Source organism: Dendrobates tinctorius, unplaced genomic scaffold (assembly GCF_039654945.1).
Source record: "Dendrobates tinctorius isolate UK_male_01 unplaced genomic scaffold, ASM3965494v1 ptg000056l, whole genome shotgun sequence".
Classification (NCBI taxonomy): domain Eukaryota; kingdom Metazoa; phylum Chordata; class Amphibia; order Anura; family Dendrobatidae; genus Dendrobates; species Dendrobates tinctorius.
In genome coordinates this window covers 16,249,195-16,272,967 of record NW_027361724.1, presented here as the reverse complement: position 1 = coordinate 16,272,967, position 23,773 = coordinate 16,249,195, and the positions used below count along the sequence as shown (strand labels likewise).

The 23,773-nt window shown below is 42.3% G+C and overlaps 1 protein-coding gene across 6 annotated transcripts in view; it reads right to left on the bottom strand.

Moving 5' to 3' along the window:
* Positions 1 to 23,773, bottom strand: part of DIP2A (disco interacting protein 2 homolog A) — a 110,786-nt gene that overhangs the window by 54,856 nt on the left and 32,157 nt on the right. Inside the window, exon 1 of one of the 6 annotated variants that reach the window (XM_073577539.1) lies at positions 6,552 to 6,673. The exons of the other annotated variants lie outside the window; for them this stretch is intronic. The gene's annotated coding sequence lies outside the window, so the exon portion shown is untranslated. Of the gene's footprint in view, positions 1 to 6,551; positions 6,674 to 23,773 lie in introns of those variants that run through there. 6 annotated transcript variants of the gene reach the window in all.

The window sequence follows — 23,773 nt, the reverse complement described above, 5'->3', positions numbered from 1 at the left end:
ATAACAGAGCATTAATAACAGTTTATAGAATAAATCAACCATCCAGTTCTCAGAGAACAGAACAACCAAAAATTAATACTACATGAGTGTGAGAGGAGTAGAGGTTGTTGTGAGCCTTGATGATCGTGGACTGGGGAAGAAAATCCCCCCAATACGCTGCGCTATGAGTTCATACCAGCCATCGAGACGGCAACTGTAAATACAAGAAGAGTCACAGACCCGTCCCCGCGGGAGGTAAATTTAATGCATTGAAAATGTCTTTATTACAAGACGGCTTATCTCCCGAGACCCTGCATAGGGGCGGACAGGCAACTTAAAACCCCTACAAAGCCCCATAATAGGATCCAGCACTGGGCTTCAAACAGAAGATAAGCAGCTGTCCCTAAACAAAATCCTGTAAAAATTAAAGTACCAGCAGAACTTCCCTGCAAGAACTTGGCCAAAGTGTGGCCGGTATATAAAAAAAAAAAAAAAAAAAAAAACTTTCAGCAAATCAGCCCGTCAACCAATCTGAAATTATTCCAAAATTAAGTGCTCATATTAAAAGGATTAAACCATAAGTTCTATATTCCAGCCTGGTGCACAGAGCGGCACAGACCCCACCGGGCGGCACAGAGCCCACCGGGCGGCACATGATTATTTTTTTTTTTTTAAACACAAAATGGTTCACGCTAATAACTAGATAACAGCTAATCACTGCACATATGACTCTGGGTGGAGCAAACAGCGGCCTAAAACAAACCATACAGATTGTGCATCACTGGTGGAGTCACTTCCACAAGTACTTTGGAACGGAGGAGCAACGAAAGAAAAGAAAAATCTGTACCAGAATCAGTGAAGCAGCTCCAATGGAAGGTGGTCCTTGGTTTAAATAAAAAAAAAAAAAAAAAAAAAAAAAAAAAAGCTGTACGATCATTAGGCCAACAGCTATTGTTCCCGACTCCCCCAAGAAATGCTCAGCCAAGCACTCCAGTGTTCTCTATGGAGAGAGCTTATCTCGAGGGAGAACGTAAATGTCGGCCACTGAAAATCCAACATGGAAGTAAAGGTCAGTCTTTTGTAATTTGTATACATAGTCCCTCTGACTGAGAACTCCACTGATCAGCCTCTAGGTTTTTTTTTCTGAAATCAAATATTTTTTATTGAAAAACTCCAAATACAAATATTCTAAACGACAAATAACAATGTCATTGTATAAAACAAAGTTACTCAACTTCAACTGCATAACCCACCCCAAAGCCAAATCCCAACATCCCAGAGAGAACCAATTTCACTTTCAGAGCAGTTCCAGAATAAAGAAGTCTAAAATTTATAGAAGAGAGGAGAGAGAAGAAGGACAAAAAGAGGACTAACAAATTAAAGGGATAGCATGGTAAATATTCTAATTAGAAGATTTATGGCAGCCCTAGAGAATCCAACCAAAGACTCCATATCTTTTAAAATTTGCAAATAGAGTTGTTTATGATATACTCCACCTTCCAACCAGTTTATATTATTTATCCTTTGCCGTAGTTCTTCCATAGATGGAGGTTGTATCTAACCAATGAAAAGAAAGAAGTTTGCGAGCTTAAAATAAGATAGATAGAGATATATCTATATATATATCTATATCTATATCTATATATATATCTATATCTATATATATATCTATCTATCTATCTATCTATATATATATCTCTATATGGATTTGTTACCAATTTCGCTCCACACACCCTTTCTCTCAAGGAGATTACCTCATTCCAAAATGGTCCTATCGACATCTCCACATCATAGGCATCAACTGTGCCTCATCAATCACACACCTAGGGCATTTGGGCATTTTGCATCATGGCGAGATCCTGTTTTGTGTAGAAAGCTTGGAGTTCTATCCCTGTGTGGCACAGCCAAAAGTTTTACCATAACCAGGTTCCCCACATCATGTTCCCACATGCTTTATGCATCCATTAGCCCTCTGTGTCTGTACTGTTACACACTTAACATTATGGCTGGTCCATACAATCAGGGCTACTGTTACCACCCACCTTTCGTGTCTACCTTTTCCCTCAGACTGTAAGCTTGCGAGCAGGGCCCTCATTCCTCTTGGTATCTGTTATGATCTATGTGATTGTTATGCTGTAATGTATATTGTCTGTACATGTCCTCTCTGAAATGTAAAGTGCTGCGGAATATGTCGGCGCTATAGAAATAAAATGTATTATTTTTATAGTTCTGTACACTCTGTGAATTACATAATATTGAGTCTTTGGTCCTCCCAGGGAGATAATTTGGGAGCAATATCTAGAATCTCGCTCATTGCTCCATCGATATAGGATTTAGCATTAACTGTCACGTGGCGATTATCCAGCTGGGATGACAGTAGGCAATTGTATATGGTAGAAATTAAACCCTTTGTATGACCTGTAGGAGCAACAGCATCTATTAGGGGATGATGTTGTATGCCAAGATTCATCACACCCGAGTGAGCAGAGAAAACATGTCGGAATTGTATGTATGGTAAAAAGTGTTAAGCGATAAATGTAATTCCTCTTGGAGCTGTTGAAAACTTTTAAGGAAGGAGTTTGTAAATAACTGTTCTATCAACCAGATCCCTTTTTGCTCCCAATCACAAAAACCATTTAACTTCGATACTTCACCCAAATTGGGATTACCCCATAGTGGTGTGTATTTGGTGAATCCCTCAATACCCATTAGCCTCTTTTTCTGTCTCACACTTTATACACTAACTAGCTGAAGAGCCAGGTGCTGCCCGGGTATAGTAACTAACTGTGGTTAGTTATAACAAATTATAATTATCCTCCATCCCATAGTCCAGTGCCTATATACCCATCATACATATCCACCATCCCATAGGCCCGTGCCCATATACCCATCACACATCCTCCATCCCATAGTCCCATGCCCATATACCCATTATGACATCATCACCACCATGGCAACCGTTATGACATAACCACCATTGCAACCTATTAAGACATCATCGTCACCATGGCAAGCATGGTGACAGCATCTTCGACATTGCAACCTATTATGACATTAGCGTCGCCATGGCAACCATTATAACATCATAATGAGGGGCGGGGCTTGATACACACTTTCCCCATTATGTAGATTGGGGCAAAATTGTTTGGTGAATTGGAACACGCGGGGTTAAAATTTCACCTCACAACATAGCCTATGACGCTCTCGGGGTCCAGACGTGTGACTGTAGCTGCGACGGTGCAGATGCCAATCCCGGACATACACACACACACACACACATACATACACACCCACATTGAGCTTTATATATTAGATGCCAATTTGGGAGAAATCTCAGATTCCCCAAGACACAGGGGTGAGACCCATTTCATATTCTGTACAATAAGATCACCCGACGTGCCCATGCCATCTCTACTACCCCATCCATGGAGGTGTAGTAACTGGGATGCAATAAAATACCGCCATGGATCAGGAATGGCCAGTCCGCCCCCATCCTTACTACGTTGGAGAGTTTGTAGTTTTATTCGAGCATACTCTTTACGCCATATTAAATCCCTGAACATGGTTTGTACTTCACAAAATATGAGTGGCGGAAGCCAACAAGGAGCATTATGTAGCACATATAACAATTGTGGCATAAAGATTTCCTATAACCAATAGCGGGGGTGTGAACCATGCATTCACCTTAGTTCTAAATTTATCCAGCAAAGGGTCTACATTTAATGTTCTGTATTCTTTTGGCTTGGTACTGACACTTAATTCCAACTTGTCTTCAATTTGTAACGGAGATTGTTCCACTACTGGAGAATGGGGCAAAGAATCTGCTGGCATCAGTAGATATATGCCAATTAGTTGATGAACCCGACAACCTTCCGACGTCTGTTATGATTGAGGAAGTTACATTATCTATCAAAATCAGTATATCTTCTTTATAGAGACTCAATCGCTCCTCTGTTTCTCCACATTTAAACCCACTAAAAGTTCTTGACTCTCTTAAGCAACACACCAAGGGTTCGCCTCTGAATCCTATCTACCCACATAAATGCAGTCTTCAGCCTAGGAGAGAATTCACATTAGATAGGTTCCCAGCAACGAGAATCGCCTTATCATGGCTGCTGGGCACACATGAATTGGCTAATTTTTGCGCTAAGTATTTTCAATTAATCCCATTTTCTAGAGTATTAATGCAATTCATTCATATATTTCATGGTTTCATGCTACAGCGCTAGAGTGCCACTTTATTGGTTGGTTATTGAGAGACCACAATGGTTCCCCAATATTAGGTAGGCTGGATTCCTCCTTATAGAATACCGGTTAGTTCCTCATAACATCTTTTTAGAGTGCAGTCAAGAATTGAGAAAGGAAGGATGACCAATTATTCAGGCATATTTGGCAGCAGACCTCAGACGTGTATCACAAGCACAAACCCCAAATGTGATGTGAACCCAGTCTTTAGGTCCTCATATACACTAGATAAAAGTGGGCTGTACCCAACAATTTCGGCAGATCTAATGTGTATGGGGTCCTCATAACTGTCCCCCATCAGACGGCAGGGGACATAAGGATCAGGAATTTGGAATGTAATCACCCGATCCTTTTGTTAGGCAGGGACATGAGCATCCGCAGCGACTCTCCAAGAAAACATCGGACCGCTCAGCTGCATTTCTGTGTCTGTCGGAAAAGATAGCAGGCCATCTAATGTGTAGGACCAGCTATGGACATCTCATAAAAGCCATTGGTAGTCAACTTAATGGCAAAACATCAGAAAACGCTTATCTCAGTAATATTCACAGAAGAACTTTAGGAAAATGTAAATACCGTAATTATAAATTTAGGATATTCGGTTATGTCTCAATATTTTCTAAAAAAAATTAATTGATTAAGATCACATAATAGAAAACGTAGATGATTCTCTCATGTCTGCTAATGTTCAGAATCCTCTGTAGCCATCAGTATAGGGCAAAAATAAGATATGAAAGCACCTATCGAGTCCAGATCAGAACTGTGCGACATTTGGACCTTGACGGCTTTTTGACTTCTAAATATATTTAATCCTTGTGAGCAGAACCTTTGGTATGTTCCGCCTTGTACAATCACAGTCCGGTTCACTCTCAAAGCACACAGATAGGAGGGGCCGCATTATCAGCTGATGGGAGCGAGCAGGTGGAAGAAGGGGACGGCGTTCATTGGTAATACTGAACGGAGGGAAAATTCTGCTAAAACAGTGCACGTATGCAAATATTATTCAGCACTTAAGGTTTTATAAAGTGACTTTTCTTTATGGTCTTGTGGTATTTGGTGACATTTTTGTACCAAATTCTGGCGTCATCCGTGTTTTGATGAATTTTGAGCAAAATCAAATATACTTTTTTGGCTTTTAACTTAGGCAGATTTTGTAATGAACTGGAGTACAATTAGGTGAAAATATTTTGCAGAATATTGAAAAAGTTGCAAAGGTTAAATTAGGCTAAAAATGTTTGTATTAGGAAAACCACCACGCCCACATAGTATAAGAAATAAATAAATATTATATCAGACAAAGCCAAGTAAAGTGAACTTAAAAACAGATGCAAATTAAAGAAGAGTAAGGCGCAAACATTAATATGAAACAAAGGTGCCGAAGAGATGAACAGTTGAGGTTTTGTTATTGATTTGTGCAATATATATATATATATATATATATATATATATATATATATATATATATATATTATATTCGATATGTATATGTTTTTGTGTATATATCACACACACTAAGAGACATACGGTATCTCACACATACACATTTACATGCCTACATTTATACAGCTAGCACACATACACATTTTACATACCCACACACATCTATAATAAACAATACAGAATATATGAACTATGAGTTCAAACTTAAATTACACCATTTAAAAAAATTAAAACCGTGGTTGTCCTATAATAACTACTGCAAAAAGTGTATCAATCAGCTACCGTATTTTCCATAATAAATTGTTGCTAAATATTATTCATTAAGTATTAACCAGATAACACTCACTGTAATAAATCCGTGGATTCCCGCTTGTATAAATCGCACCTTGCAGATCTGACATGTTGGTAGAAGACCAGCCTTGCTATTTGGGGTGTATATATATTTCGGACTGTTCATACGCTGGATATACGGGCCATGATGAGCCCTTTGTCCATGTATTTCAGTACGCAAATATCCAACGACCGACACAACAAAGAATGGAAAAGCTTCCAACAGGAAGACATATACACACAATCCGCCTCCGTCTCATTAAGCCCTGTGATACAAAGCCAATCACATTATTCTATAGCATTACATCGAATTAATTTCTATTCTCCAATTTGGTCAATTACAGTAATGGGGGCACAAGCTATTTAACACATTATCTGGTAGAGTGTTATTCCTTAAACCATGTGATTCATTGCATTTTTTGGGGGGTTCCATGTCAAGAAGATTAAGCGACAATTGCATCCAGCAGTTAGGAGGATAAACGCCCCGGACTTAAGGAGGCCTGCTCCAGCTTGTGTGCCTGGAAGTCATCAAAATCAGATTATCCATCTGTTCTACTCACCTTCAGCGCTTCACACCTAACAGGAGCATCTGTCAGTGGCTTCTGTGCCTAAAGACTTTAACGTGGCCAGGAACCATTGCTCCAGAACTGCCGCGGCCGCCAACGGCTACAGGATCAAATAGCGGAGAAGGGTCCAAATTCAGAGTGATCAGCAAAACTGCACGCTCAATGCTGTCCCCATTGCACTGATCACATCCCTTTGTTCCTCTTTGTACAGACTAGTGAGGGAGCATCTCTCCACCCCATGGAGACTGATTAACCCATCACTTGCATTACCCTAGATCCTTCGCGCTAACTGTCTCATAAGAACATAGAGACAGCAGGAAAACAGCTGCTCCCCTAGATAAAGGATGGATGAACGGCAGAACCTCTCCTGGGAGTCTAAGAGAAGATCTATGAGACGCATCTTCAAGGCCGGTAGAGAAAGGGTTAAGAACGCTACAAGGTAGACTTCGATTGTACAGAGTGGCAATGGCCAAGAGGATCATTATACAAGCAGCCTATAGAAGATTCATAGACTGCAAAGCCACATCAGTGACTTCTCCTAGAAACATGCCTAAGCCCTGCAGCACAATGGCTGGAGCTCCAGCCATCTATTCATCCACAGCGACCCCCATTCATGGGAATAGGCAGGCGTTGCCAGCAGACAAAATATCTCTGTCATTCATGTGAAAGGCCAGAATGCATATCCATCTGAACGGACATTCAACCGGCCGGATGCACAAAGAATCAGCGATGTGGACAGGACAAGCGGCCTCCCCCATGTGGTGCCCAAAGGTTCAGAGTGAAACAAAAGCCCACTGTTAAAAGTCAATAGGTCCAATCAACTGGCGGGCAGGTCTTCTGCATAGCTCTAGATCCCACTTAACCAGTCACATTAATACATAAAAGCATGCCAAATCCAAGGCTGGATATCCATGGCCTTCCCTAGATGCTCAACTGGTTACTTTTATAAAGATCTAATGGGTTTTCTCTGGTTCTGAAAGATGATAACTCGGGACCTAAATCCATCCCACAGGAATTAGGATTAGAGTCTAACTTTTGTCAAATTAAATGGGGTCGTCCAACAAATTGAAAAATAATTTCTAAGTGCTCAGACCGTAAAAAAAAACAAACAAAAAACAAACAATATTCGCCTTCAATGATGCCCCATAACTCGTGTTCCTTTGCAGGTCCTTACTGCTTGGTCCCTGCCAGTCTCTACTGCCTGGTCCCATTTTAACACATAAGAAATGTCAACAAAGTCAATCACTGACCGCAATAGTGGCCTAATACAGGGTTGTGCCTAAAATGTAAAGGCTCCTAGGAGAATCTAACTTAGTCCAAACAATCCCCTAGTCCGCCACCCTAATAACCCTCACCTCATACAGGAACTTTTTAGTAAGGTCCCACAACTACCAAAAAGGTATCACTTTCGTAAATGCTACATTTTACCATATCATAACCATGAGATAAAAAGCTGTCGATATCAGCAAGATCAGCTGTCCATCTAATGTGTATGGGGGCCTCCCAACGTTCCCTAGTGACACAGAATATCGGAGAGAAGGACTAGGCCGTTGGGAGTATCAGTGGCTGATCCCGTTTTTCTGCGCCGTCTGACACCAGCTCTCTCCGAGAACACTCTGTACAGAGCAGCGCCTAAACCCAGCATCGTCCCTGTGACTGAGACCCAAACGCTAACTGGGGGGAATAAAGGTAATTTCCTCCCAGCAGTGGGGCTCCAAGTGTTGGCGCTGGAGAGGTTCAATAACATTATCAACCTGCAGATTAACCCAATATCTGCAGGATAATAGCGTTTTTTTCACGTGACAGGTTCCCTTTAAGCGACAGTCACTAATCTGCATGTTGTAAGCCAGTCACGATCATTCTGTGCACATGAAACATGAGGTTATCGGCAGCACATCACCTGTTTCCACAGGATGAAATGCTGCCGAGAGTGATGACTTTTCAGTCGGTTTATAAATCATTTCACCTAAAGAACATTCGTTCATTTGTTAGGTGATTTCTGGTCGATTAACAGCCAATGTAAATAAGCCTTTTGACGTTATTAACAGGTTTATCCATTTTGATGGAATTTCTGTAAATCACAAGTAGACATGTAATGTTTATTGCCTCTTTCATTGTAGCAGTGGTCTTGTAATCAGTTAGCGGTGGGCTTGCATGGTCCATTGTATCGTTTCCCATCCATAACTACCAATATTGATGCAGAAAGTCAGATCAGCCGTATTACCGAATTTTACCTTAAAAGTAATATGAATGACCATTATTTCCCTATTATGTCATTCCTCTGTCATACCTGTGCAGCAGGTTTACAAGGTTCACAATGCTCATGTAACAATAGAAACAGCTCGCATCATTATCATAGCGACTGCTTAGTTTCTATGAGAGTGAAAGTGACGGCTACATTCCTAGATTGCGATCTAAGGCCGTGTTCACACCAAGTCTACAGCCTAAGCGAGCGGAAAATTAACAAGAATTTTGGGTGAGGATTGAAAGGCTGATTGAGACACCCCTCCTCTATCAGCTTTCATATAAAGTTTTATCCATGTTTTTCCCCTATTGCAGTCTACAGGGGTGTCCATATGCCCGGGTATTTTTGGGCACAATTAAGGAGATCTGATTCTGATCTGTGTCACGGCTATCAATTTTACTGCATAAAAAAAAAAAAAAAAAAAAAAGAAAAAAAAACAGAAAATGCATCGTGTAAAAACCGCCTTAGTGATTAAAAGAAATTGTGACGTCTGAGCAGACTTTTTAGCGTCACAGCGGTTTTGCAGTTTTGGCCTTCTAAAGAGATTTATAGGTCCCATGCACAATGGAGTCGCACTGTATGTAATTGTGACAAAAATAAACTTAAAAATAGCAAAACTTTCAAATAATAAGACCTGTGAGTGCAGGCACTGAGGCAGCATTGCTTACTGGTGACACTATGGAGTCAGCCTGAGTGACGAGTCACAGTACTAACGTCAGATGAAGGACTGGCCTTGTGCCGCGGTAACATGCATGCCCAATGAGATTACACGGTGTCTTCAGGAGCAGCGCTCTTCTGTACAGTTGTAGCTATTTACTTGTGTGCAGACCGTGCATAATGAAGATCACGCAGTAGTAACGCCATAGGGGACGACGACTTGTATCTGCAGTAATACGACTGATATGTAAAACAAATACAAAACTTCCATTTATTAGTGTACTGTTCACACTGTGTAAGCGCCCAATTACAGGTGCAATCAATCTGTCTGTATCCAGCGCTGATCTATTTGCTTGTTACTGGTTTCTCAGCTGATTGTTGGCAATGATGGATAAAGCTTCAGCTTTAAGGGGTTGTCCAGGTTTGGGTTCAAATGTGCAGTCACTCTACAGGGGTTGGACAAAATAATGGAAACACCTAACGTTTTGGCATCATAATCTTCGAACATGTTATAAACATGCAAACTGTGACATATGGAAATGTTTTGCAGCTGATTATTTGTGTTATGTGATATGTGTATGTAAATTAACTGTTTGTTTTGCAGAATTGTAAGAACATTGATGAGAACCTGATACCAATGGCAGACCTCTCGGATTTTCAAAGAGGCCAAATTGTTGGTGCTCGTATGGCAGGCGCCAGTGTTACAGAAAGTGCCCGAATGCTTGGCGTGTCAAGAGTTACTGTCTCCAAAGTAATGACTGCGTTTGAAAGAGAAGGAAAAACGTCCGCAGCAAAGCACAGGTCCGGCCGAAAGTCAAAGTTGACTGAGAGAGACCGTCAGACTCTAAAGCGAATTGTGAGAGAGGATCGCAAGACCACGGCTCAGAAAATCACTGCCTAGCTCAATGAACACCTACAGAACCCAGTTTACACGAAAACTGTTCGTCAGGAGCTGCACAAATCTGGATTCCACGGAAGAGCTGCTCTCAATGACAAATGTTTCCAAGCGTTTAGAGTGGTGTAGAAACCTCCAGAATAGGTCCCTCGAGCAGTGGAAACGTGATATTCTCAGACGAATCATCGTTTACCCTATTTCCGACCTCCGGCCGAGTTCATGTTTGGATACAGCCGAAAGAAGCATTCCATCCAGACTGCCTTCTCCCAACCGTAAAACATGGCGGAGGTTCTGTGATGATCTGGGGTGCTATTTCGTGGAGATCTGCAGGGCCAATGATACGCCTTCATGGAAGAATTAACAGACGCGATTATTTAGGCATTTTGGGCGACCAAGTGCATCCTATGGTTCAAGCACTGTTCCCGGAGGGGAACGCCATCTTTCAGGATGATAATGCACCAATTCGTACAGCTAGAATCGTTAAAGCATGGCACAAGAAACATTGTAATGAAGTTGAGCATCTCATCTGGCCCCCACAATCCCCAGACCTCAACATTATTGAGCATTTATGGCCGATTTTAGAGATTCAAATTAGACGTCAATTTCCACCGCCATCGTCGCTCAAAGAACTGGAGGGTGTTTTAACTGAAGAATGGGCTACAATTCCTTTGGAAACAATTCACACCTTGTGTAAATCCATACCTCGGAGAATTGAGGCTGTAATCACCGCAAAAGGTGGACCTACACCATATTAAACTAACTTTTGTTGATGTTTCCATTATTTTGTCCAACCCCTGTATGTGACTGCAAACTTGTGAATTTTCACAGCGCGCACGGTCAGGATTTGCCATCGCCGGGAGTGGTCGGTCATGTGATTTGAAAACTTCTGACCACATTCCAACCAGACGTATCCAGCCTCGCTCAATACATGGGAAATGAGCGAGGCAAAGCACGTCTAGTCGGCATGTGAATGCATACTTGCGGTCACGTGCCAGCTCCCAGCAAATCCTGATAGTGTGCGCACTGTGAGGGTGTGTGCACACGTAAGCGTTTTTTTCGCGTTTAAGCGTTTTTACCGGCAAAAACGCTTACAACAGGCATCCCATTCATTTTAATGAATTCTGCATTTTTTGTGCATAGTGATGCGTTTTTTTCCGCCCCCCAAAAAACGCATCACTGTAAAAAACGCAGCATGCTCATTAATTTCGCTGAAAAATCCGCATTTCTAACTATATTCTATGAGACTGGGGATGCTCCGGAAAAAAAAAAACGCATAAAAAACGCGCAAAAATCAAGCAAAAATCGCGCGTTTCCTGGGAAGGAGTCCGGTTTTTAGTCAGGAATTTTCTGCATACGTGGGTACATAGCCTGAGGAGTCACAAGTCTGCAACCACAGAGTGACTACAGACTTGAACCTCAAGCCTGGACAACACCTTTAAGCTAGATTTACACACAAAAAAAGGACGCTCATCTCGACCAAGCACTACTTTGTTCTATATCAGAGAGCTGCAGAATCATCTGGCAGTGGCTCATCTCCGAACACAACAAAAGGATTTCCACTGAGATTCATACGTCTGATCCTTACGTCCTCTGGCATCCATCTGTTGGAGGACAGTTGAGAGGCCCCATACACATTAGATGGTGTGCTGAACCTGCCATCATCAGGTTTACACTACTTTTATCTGATGCACATGGTGGTTATAACACTACGTCAGGTCTGGTACATTACAGGTCAATGTAGCTGAACAGATCGCATCAGGTCTTAGTACGGGATCCATTCACTTGAATGGGGACATAAATGTCAGTAATTTGTTCTGTATGACAGCAATCCAACCTGTTACTTACCTGGATCAAAAGATATAGTCTGCACAACTGTTTGGCCATTAAAAGGAATCACAACCAGATCCATTTTTTTTTCCCTTTTCTAACATTGAATTCTATGAGAAACTGATCACAACACATGTAACTGTTACCGGATCAGTGTTTTAAGCACTGCGCATGCCCAGAAGTGGCGTTCAAAGACACCTCTAATAAAACAGGTTAGGTTCAACAGGAATAATGAATGCAAAATGGAAGGCTAAGGACATCTGGTTTTTGCTCCATTTGTAAAGGACACGATTTTTTTTCCAATACTGGATCCGTTACAAACGGATGACATGTGAACAGAGACTTACAGGCGCTGTATCAAGAACTGGATGAATAGTTGTAGTTTTCATTCTTACCATTGTCAGCTATGTCGCACACAGTGACTTAACTTCACACTGCGTGCTTTCAAGAGGAGCCAATATTCTGCATACATAGAGTAGTCACATGTCCGTAGTTGCAGCGCTCACACCCAAAATGTGAAGTTTACAGCTCTGTGACGAGGGCTATGACCTGTAGTTGCACTTCGGCTCGCTGATGGAGCAGACCGAATTCCTTCACTAGGAGTTATAGTAGGGTGTAACTAGGAATGAATCCGAGATTCTCAGCAGTGATGGGGGTTTCCTGGCAAAATACATTTCCCTCTCCATAAGTCCCCGCTAAGTAACAAGTAGTCCGCCAGCCCAAACGCTCAGTATAAATAAGGCATATACAGCCCCTATAAGAACTGCAGCTTTAGTGATCTAATCACTGCCTCCATTCTGAAGCAAATGAAGTTTAATCAAAAGATGCCAATCAGGACGCTCGGTGCACCCTGGGTGTGATCAGGTGGCCCCCTCCACCACTCCGCCAACTGGTTTTACATTTCTCTCCCTCCAACACTGGTGACAGCGCTGGCCAGTCTGGAGTGAGCCCTGACTGATGGAGAGTCAGTAATGAGCGGTCATAGAGGAGCGCTTAGGAAGCAATCCAGGGGCGGACAGAATGTCATGTCTCCACCACAGCTCCAGCCGAAAACCTACGATGGAGGATAGTAGCAATGATAATATGGAAAACGGTCTTAAGAGCGCAGGAAAGAGACTCAAACATCCACCTGATGAAGACAGATCCTCCGTCAAAATGTGTTGTGGTTTAACTCAATCTCGTTTCTGAGTCTCTTTCCTGCGCTCCTAAGGCTATGTGCACACGTTGCAGAAATGCTGTGGAAATTTCCGCAACATTTCCGCACTCCCGCCGCGGGCAAAACGCATGCGAATTCACATGCGTTTTCACGTGGATAACAAGCGTTTTCCACTTGCGGAATGCTTGCGCATTCCAAACGATTAGCATCGCTTGGAATGTGATAGGTAGGATGTTAAAGTAAAAAAATATATATATATATTGTTATTCTCACCTTCCGACGGCCCCCGATCTGCTCTGTGGCGTTTCCGGCATCTTCCGGTCCCAGTAATGCTTTGCGCGAAGGACCTGAGATGACGTCACGCTCGCGAGACCGCAACGTATTCCTGGGACCGGAAGATGCCGGGAGCATGGTGAGAGGCGCGAAGGACTCCGGGGGCCGCCGAAGGGTGAGTATATCACTATTTTTTATTTTTACTCTATTTTTTACAGGATTATGGTACCCAGGGCATGGAGGATAGTCTCCTCTCCTCCAGGCCCTGGGTTCCATCCGCACATGAGCCGCTCATTTTGTGCATGGTGTGCACAGCCACATGCGGAAAGTAAGCGGATCAATGCATTCCTATGGGTGCGGAATCGCCATGATTCTGCAAAAAGAATGAGCATGCTGCGGATTTTACCGCAATGCGATTCTGCAGCAGTAAAATCCGCAGCATTAGCACAGCAATGCGGAATCCCATGGGATGCGTTTTCTTAGCGTTTTTGCAGCGGAAAATCACAGCGAAAAAAACGCAACGTGTGAATGCAGCCTAAGACTGTTTTCCATATTGTCACTGTCTGATGAAGGAGGCAGACACATAAAAATCAGTGCCTGGAACATTGTATTGAGCCTCTTTGCCACACCGAGGGTGCACAAAGAAACCTAATTAACTACGTTGATTAAACTTCGGTTTTGGTTTTACTGTGAGATCAAGCAGAGATACTCAATTTAACCCCTTATCGACCAGGGATATTTCAGTTTTTGATCGTGTACTGGAAAACGGGAAAAAAAATTCCAAGTGTGGTGAAATTGCAAAAAAAGTGCAATTCCACATTATTTTTTTTTTACCATGTTCACTAAATGCTAGAGTTGAGAGAAACAGGTCGGCCAGATTAATAAGTTGCCGACTTTTGACAAAGTTTGGTTTCGCCAACCGAAACCCGGCCACAGCGTGAAGTCGGCCATGCGGTCGACAAAACGAGCGCCAAAGTTGGATTTCCCAGAATGCTTGCACGTGAGTTTCTTCAGTCACTGAGCAAGGAAGTACACTGTGGGCAAAGAGATGACATGAGAGAGAGCGAGCGAGTTTTCGCACACTTTAAAAAAGCGGTCCGGCATGTAGGTGTGTTTCCTGTCCTCCACTCCCTGCCGACTTTTCTTCCCCATTGCCTTGCATTGGGTTTCGTGTTTCAGTTGGACCTTCGACTTTTCACGATAGTCGGCCGATTTCGTTCGACTCGACTTTTGAGAATGTCGGGTTTCATGAAACCCAACTCGACCCTAAAAAAGGCAAAGTCGCTCATCTCGACTAAATGCTAAAACCGACCTGCCATTATGATTCTCCAGGTCATTGAGAGTTCAGAGACACCAAACATGTCTAGGTTCTTTTTTAAGTGGTGAAAAAAATTCCAACATTTGTTTAAAAAAAAAAAAATAGTGTTATTTTCCAAGACCTGTAAAGTGTCCAATTTTTGTGATCGGAGGTTGGTCGAAGCCTTATTTTTTGCACACCGAGCTGACATTTTTATTGATACCATTTTGGCATAGACACGATCTTTTGATCGTCCGTTATTGCATTTTTTTATCTTAATAGGTCAGACAATTCTGAATGCAGCGATACCAAATATGTGTATGTTTGATTTTTTTTATTGTTTTATTTTGAATGGGGCGAAAGGGGGGGTGATTTGAACTTTTACGGAATTTTTTTAAATTTTTTTTAAATATTTTTTAAAACTTTTTAAAACTTTTGGTATGCTTCAATAGTCTTCTTGGGAGACTAGAAGCTGAAGTACTTTAATCGACTGCTACACACAGACGATTATCAGATCGCCTGTGTGTAGCAGAAATGCTCACTTGCTATGGGCACCAACCATGGGGTAGCGCTCATAGCAATCTGGCAATGACAACCATACAGATCTGCTTCAGATCTGGGTCACCGATGGGCGGGATTAGTGACTCACTTCCGGTAAGGGTGAGTTACAGTTAGGTCCATATATATTTGGACAGAGAACATTTTTCTAATTTTGGTTCTAGACATTACCACAAAGAATTTTAAACAAAACAATTCAGATGCAGTTAAAGTTCAGACTTTCAGCTTTCATTTGAGGGTATCCACATTAAAATTGGATGAAGGGTTTAGGAGTTTCAGCTCCTTAACATGTGCCACCCTGTTTTTAAAGGGACCAAAAGTAATTGGACAATTGACTCCAAGGCTATTTCATGGACAGGTGTGGGCAATCCCTTCGTTATGTCATTCTCAATTAAGCAGATAAAAGTCCTGGAGATGATTTGAGGCGTGGTGCTTGCATTTGGAAGGTTTTGCTGTGAAGGAAACAAGCGGTCAAAGGAGCTCTCCATGCAGGTGAAACAAGCCATCCTTAAGCTGCAAAAACAGACAAAACCCATCCGAAAATTTGCTACAACATTAGGAGTGGCAATATCTACAGTTTGGTACATCCTGAGAAAGAAAGAAAGCACTGGTGAACTCATCAATGCAAAAAGACCTGGGCGCCCATGGAAGACAACAGTGGTGGATGATCGCAGAATAGTCTCCATGGTGAAGAGAAACCCCTTCACAACAGCCAACCAAGTGAACAACACTCTCCAGGAGGTAGGCGTATCAATATCCAAATCTACCATAAAGAGAAGACTGCATGAAAGTAAATACAGAGGGTTCACTGCACGGTGCAAGCCACTCATAAGCATCAAGAATCAAAACGCTAGACTGGACTTTGCTAAAAAACATCTAAAAAAGCCAGAACAGTTCTGGAAGAACATTCTTTGGACAGATGAAACCAAGCTCAACCTCTACCAGAATGATGGAAAGAGAAAAGTATGGCAAAGGCGTGGTACAGCTCATGATCCATAGCATACCACATCATCTGTAAAACACGGCGGAGGCAGTGTGATGGCTTGGGCATGCATGGCTGCCAGTGGCACTGGGTCACTATTGTTTATTGATGATGTGACACAGGACAGAAGCAGCTGAATGAATTCTGAGGTATTCAGAGCCATACTATGTGCTCAGATCCAGCCAAATGCAGCCAAACTGATTGGTCGTTTCATACTACAGATGGACAATGACCCAAAACATAAAGCCAAAGCAACCCAGGAGTTTATTAAAGCAAAGAAGTGGAATATTCTAGAATGGCCAAGTCAGTCACCTGATCTCAACCCAATTGAGCATGCATTTCACTTGTTAAAAACGAAACTTCAGACAGAAAGGCCCACAAACAAACAGCAACTGAAAACCACCACAGTGAAGGCCTGGCGGAGCATCAAAAAGGAGGAAACACAGCGTCTGGTGATGTCCATGAGTTCAAGACTTCAGGCAGTCATTGCCAACAAAGGGTTTTCAACCAAGTACTAGAAATGAACATTTTATTTACAATTCTTTAATCTGTCCAATTACTTTTGGTCCCTTTATAAACAGGGTGACATGTTAAGGAGCTGAAACTCCTAAACCCTTCATCCAATTTTAATGCGGATACCCTCAAATGAAAGCTGAAAGTCTGAACTTCAACTGCATCTGAATTGTTTTGTTTAAAATTCATTGTGGTAATGTCTAGAACCAAAATTAGAAAAATGTTGTCTCCGTCCAAATATATATGGACCTAACTGTAAATGCCTGTCAGAGACTGACAGCGGCATTTAACTAGTTAGCAGCTGCGGGTTGATCACGATTCCACTGGTGGCTTTTGTGGGCACATGTCAGCTTTATAGAACAGTTGTCATGTGCCCAGAAAGGTGCGGGTTCAGTGCCGGAGCCTGCACCAAACAGGGGGAGTTCGACGTGGGCGTACTATATCTCCGAATGTCAGAAAGGGGTTAAAGGAACGTCAGTGTCACACTACACGGATCCAGTGGCGAGTCCCTGCCCTGATCTGTTTTATGTACTTGTGACCACTGCAGCCAATCACCAAGTTCAGTGTTTCTGCTGAGTAGACATCACAATCCACTGAGCCAAGTAATTGGCCACTTCGGTCACATGTACTATATTAGTGACGTAACTGTTGCAGCCTATTAACAAATGAATGGAGCAGTGGCTGGACCTGGGGAGGGCAAGTAGCAGCTACAGTCATTATTTTAATCTAGCGGAAGCGGTTTCAACAAACGTCACTCATGTTCATGGACTGTGTACAGCAGTATGGCAACTCGCCTCTATTAACTTCAATGGGATTAATCTGCAATTCCAGACATCGCCTGTGGACAGGAGAGGCGCCGTTTCAGGCAAATTCTTTGTAACCTTTCACAACATTTCTCAGTTCGGTACAAGAAAGGTCTGGCATAACATTTGCCAAGTTCTTCAGCATTATATGGCGGTTATATATCTTAGTTACAAACTATTACATGATGTTTAAAAGTGACCTTGAAGCATATACAAGTTTGGCATCGGCAAGGCGAGGCAGGCCAAACATGACTGTACTCCTGCGATATATCTGTGAGAGGGAGGAGAAGAGCTTACACAAGGCACGTCAGCGAGCCAAGCAAGGCGAGCATACACTGCAGCAGGCGCTCATCCTCGGCCACAATCCCAAGGCCTCCAGCTACGCCACAGATCACCCGCACACATGCCCTAAAATACAATTACACATACATATATAAAATTTATTATATGTATCTATACGGAGTAGTACATGGGCGCCGATACTGTACCGAGGATACAGACTACATAGAAGGTCATTACTTAAAAAGACGAGCAGCGTTCCTGGGCCGATACTGAGCACTTGGCAGCATCAACAGATATTAGGGACACTTAGCTCGCTGACTGTGTGGTTGTTAGATCCTTCCAGAGTGACAAGCCGGGCCGCATTCATGAGCAGATAGAAGGGGCACATCAGGGTGGACAGCCAGACCACTCCAAAGTAATGTTTCAATAATTACAGTCAAATTAATGATGTATAGAAGAAAAGTGGATTACCAACTTAGAGATCTAGTAAATGACAGATTGTGGCTGACAAGGCCTGGTCTGCGGGACACAAGAAATCAGCATACTTCCGGCACTGTATGCCGCTGCGCTATGGTGGAATTCTGCTGTCCTATTGGTACAACTCCTGACACCACCTGCATTTTTGGGCACACAAGGGAAGCTCCCCATCCTCCACCCCGGGCCTCTGATGGCAGACTACAGGTTGACATTTATGATCCTGACATGCATTTGTATTAACACAATCAGGAGTGCCATGGGGCAAGTTGAAAATTAAAGAAGCGCTCCTCCTCCCATCAAAGTTTATATCCTCTTAATATATGGCAATCATATTATATAGCACTGTGTACTAACAATTGCTCATTTTGCCTTTCCACCTAGATAATTCTTCTCTTTCCTCTTGTCCCTGCATTTATCATCCCTCTCTTCACCTCCTGACCCAGCTGCTTCTCCCTCCTACCCCTGCCAGGGACTTTTGCAGTGACTGATGACTCATACAGAGAAAATTGACCTCCTCTTTTAACAGAGCACAGGAGGATTCAGCTAGTCTGTTTTAATCTTGAGACGTCAGACGTAATGGAAAAGAGAAGAATTATCTGGATAGAAAGGTAAAATGAGCAATTGTAAGTACACAGTGCTATATAATATGATGACTGCAATATATTAAGAGGATACGAATTTTGATGGGAGAATTGCTTCTTTAAAGGTATTCCCCATGACTTTTAACACAGATGATCCATCTTTAGGATGGGTCACCGATGTTTTACCAGCGAGGATCTCACCTCCAGGAGCTTCAAACGTCAAAACAAAAAACAATCTAACTGATTGAGAGACTTTGTAAAACTGCATGTGGTTTTAGCATAACTGTCCCAGTTTTTCCGGGAAAAAAAAAACTAAGAAAATTTGTGTCAGCTCCGGGTCCAAAAATAGGGGTACAATTTATGTAAACCCTGCCCTGCCCAAAAGTAGGTATTTATGGCTGGATGGATCCATTTGTGGGTGTTGGGGTGGTTCAAGACCTTGATAGGGAGTGAAGTTTAAACATGCCAATGCTACTAAGTCTAAAGGTGTGTTCACACTGCATCTTTTTTTATTACCCAGTGGTTGAAAATGTCTGTTTTTCAAGCAAAAGACAAGACATCACACTTCAGTAAGCAATGAAAAAAAAACCTACAAATTGCTCGCTTTTTTATGGCGGAAATGCTAAAAACCATGCAAAAAAACCCCCAAACAATTAAAAAAATGCCCGGGCTTCTAACGAATGATTGGTGGTTTTGAAAGCCTGAAGCAATTAAAAGTTTCTTTAAAGGAGTCAAATATGAATAGGGAGTTGCTTTTTGAGCGTTTTTTCGGCATTTTTTTCTGGGGTCCAGAGGAGGTCACCATTGTTTTCGATTCATAGAGTCTACAGAAAACAAAATATAGGACAAATATTATAGTGCCACCATATACAGGGCAACAGGAATACTCAAAAAGCATATAGCATACCACAATGAAAAGAGTACAAAAACCTTTTTAAGATATCACGAAAAATTCAATTTTATTAGTCATATACAGAATTTAAAATTAAGATGGACCAAAACTGTTCAAAATCTGAAAGACCAGTAATAAAGTGGATGGTATAGACAATTAATGTTCGGACTGGGTATATCAAACCCCAATAAAGATCAAAAATGAATGAATATTGCACTAAAATGTCCCAATATAGGTATGGCCACTTATAATACGGAGAATTATATCAATTACATATGACACATTAAATATAGGTCAACAATGGTGATTAAACCGACTGTAAACAATATAAATCGCTCCAAATCAATAAAGTGCCATAGTGCTATCAAAGGGTGGAGTTCTTACCCATATAAGTCCCAGTATACCACGCACACAGCAGCCCCAACGTGCGTTTCGCGTGGGCTTCCTCAGGGGGCTGTGCTACAGAACCCCAAGATTATTATGTCGTATGGGTTTCGGAACTGATAATCGTTGTCCTGGTTGTGGGGATGAGGGAGTGGATTTGATCCATACGTTCTGGTCATGTTCTTAATTTGGGGGTGAGGGGGTTGTGGGAGGAAGTCAGCAGACTAATTAGGAAGGTCATTAGCCTTCAAGTCCCCCTCAACCTTAAGGTATTTGTACTGGGTCTTGTGGGGGATGTTGGAGGCTCCTCTCCAGTGCACTTGGCTATAGCTAAAGTGCTATACCATGCCAGGAAAACTATTGCCAAACCCTAGTTGGCAAGCAGCCCTCCCTCGATTGATGAAGTTGCTCTTTGCTTAAATACAGTACAATCTTAATGGTGAAAAGGGTATAGATTAATAGGGGTGCAACTGGTAAATTCGGAAAACAATGGGGAGATTGGATCAGTTGCCCTGCAGTGGTGTTCGAGGCATTGGCATCAAATGTGCTCATTAACCTATTAGTGTCGGGATACAAAATACATGTCAGAATATTGATCATAGTCTTTCAGCATGTAGAGTCAGTGTTCTGAAAACGGTTTTATATAGGAGGTTAACAAAGGAAATGGTGGCGAAAGGGATGGTCAATGGTATTCTAATTCACTGAGCAATGACTTTTGGGTTTTCATTGGCTGCAAGCCATAATGATCAACACTAACCGGAATCAACACTTGAAATAGATCACTATGGACCAAGATTTTTTTAAGAGATCTAAATTAAAACTATTAAAATTTACAAGGATGTTAAAAACAGGAAACCTTTGGCTCATTAAAGCCAATGATCTATCAATAGAGGCTCAACATGTTGCTAATTCTGCCCTAGTGCATGTAATTAGTATACACAGCAATACACTGGACATGGTAGACAAAACATTTGTAGCAGTAACATCAAAGGCAGTTACGCCCCTTGTAAAAAGCAGCATTATTTCGCTTCTAGACTCCTTCCATCCTAAGAGGAAGCTGACTTTACCAATAAAGCAAGGCGGTGGAACAAGGCAATTTATCTTTTAGGAGAGGAAGCCATCCTATGCAAACTCAGCCGCAGAATGACATTAGAAACTGGTGGGGTCGTTAGTCAATAAATCACTAATTTTGCTTTGTTCTTTATGCTGTAAAAGAGATTATAGAATCAGAAATTAAACATACACTATATGGGCAAACATATTTAGACACCTACACATCTAAAAATGTAAAGCAAATTGGCCAACAAGTGCCAAATCCCCAGGATAAGTACAGTATCTACAGCATGGGATGCCTAAAACTTAACGTTTAATTGAAAGTGTACTACAAACACCAATACAACATGTACAAAAAGTAACACACAACAGAAAAGGTGCTCATGACCAAAAACGTGCCAGTAAAAAATGGGGGGGGCTCTCACCTGTACTTCCGGAGATCACCCTTGGAGGACAGAGTAGGAGGAAGAGGATAACAGCCCTAATATCCCCTGTCGTGCCCCAGATGCAGGACTCCCACCCTAACATGGGCAGTACCCAAAAGTGGCCCTGTAGTAATGAACCACAGCCATTCCCTACATGTTTCTACCTCTTTGCATAGGCTTCATCAGGGGTAGATGTAACAATGGGGCAAGTATAATTATGAGTTCATTGAGTAGTGCAGTGGCACCAAGTACTCAAGATTAGGCATATTGGCTAGTATCATTTATAGTGTGTTTGACAGCTTGAAAATCATCTGATGCTTGTAGGTATCCCATGCTGTAGAGAATATAGCCTACACATCTTATTCTAAATCTGTAGGTTATAATATGGAGTTTGTTCCCGCTGTGCAGGTATGATCGCTTCCGCTCTTCCGGGAAGGCGTTATACAAGCTTTTGGAGGGGTCTGTGAGGATTCCCGACTATTCATTTGAGCATTTGTGAGGTCCGAAACTGATGTTGGAGGAGAGCGCCGGGCTCACAATCTCCATTCTGGTTAAAGAGGTTGTTCACTACTTTAACACTGAAAAGCTATCCTTAGGATAGGTCACCAATATCTGATCGGTGGGAATGCACCACCCACCACTCCCGCCAATCAGCTGTTCTTGGTGTCGGCAGCTGTTGGAGCTGCTCCATCTATTGAAAATGGCTGAGGCCGGGTACTGCACATCTGCCCCTTATTCAAATCAACAGGGGGCAGATCTGCAGAATCTGGACGCAGCCACTATCAGTAGATGGAGCAGCTCCGTAACTGAGCGGCTACAACAGCTGCCGGCACCGAGAACAGCCAATTGGCGGAGTGCCGAGTGTCGCACCTTCACCGATTAGACATTGATCAACTATCCAAAGAATAGGTCATCAGTGCTAAAGTAGTGGACAACCTCTTTAGTTCTAGTATTCGATTGGGTTGAGGTTAGGACTTATGTTCTTTCACACTAATCTCATAAAAACAATGCCCTTTTGGACCTTGCTTCGTGCACTGGAGTGCACACAGTCATACGGAACAGAGAAGGCCCTGCCCCAAACTGTTCCCACAAAGATGGAATATGCAATTGCCCAAAATGTCTTGTATGCTGAAACTTTCAGATTTCCCTTCACTGCAAGGCCATGTTCACACGTTCAGTATTCGGTCAGTATTTTACCTCAGTATTTGTAAGCCAAAACCAGGAGTGGAACAATCAGAGGAAAAGTATAATAGAAACAAGTCACCACTTCTGTATTTATCACCCACTCCTGGGTTTGGCTTACAAATACTGATGTAAAATACTGACCAAATACTGAACGTGTGACTGTGGCCTTACTAACGGGCCTTGGCTGACTCCTGAAGAACAGCCCCATAGTATTATCCCTCCTCCACCAAACTTTACAGTTGACTAAATGCAGGCAGGAAACATTCTCCTGGTATTCAGCAAACCCACCCATCAGATGCCAGATAGAGAGGTGTGATTCATTACTTCACAAAAGACGTCTCCACTGCTCCAGAGTCCAGTGGTGGCATCTTCACACCACATCAGTCTATACTTGGCATTCTGCTTGGTGATGTATGGCTTGCATGCCGCTGCTTGGCCACATAAACCCATACCATGAAGCTCAGGGTGCACAGTTTTAGTGTGAATATTAATGTCAAAGGCAGTTTGAAGTCAACAGAGCTTTGAGGCTTTTGGCTACTTTTATGCACTATGCCCCTGATCACTCAGCCACCCACTATTACATTGATGGCTTCTTACAGGACCGTGCTGGTATCTGTGAGCTCTTTAGAATGAGCCATTTTTTCACAAATTTTAGTAAAGGCACATTACAAGACAATGTGACAATGGGATTGGAAGAACCACCTGACTTCAGCGAATCCAGATACTTTTCT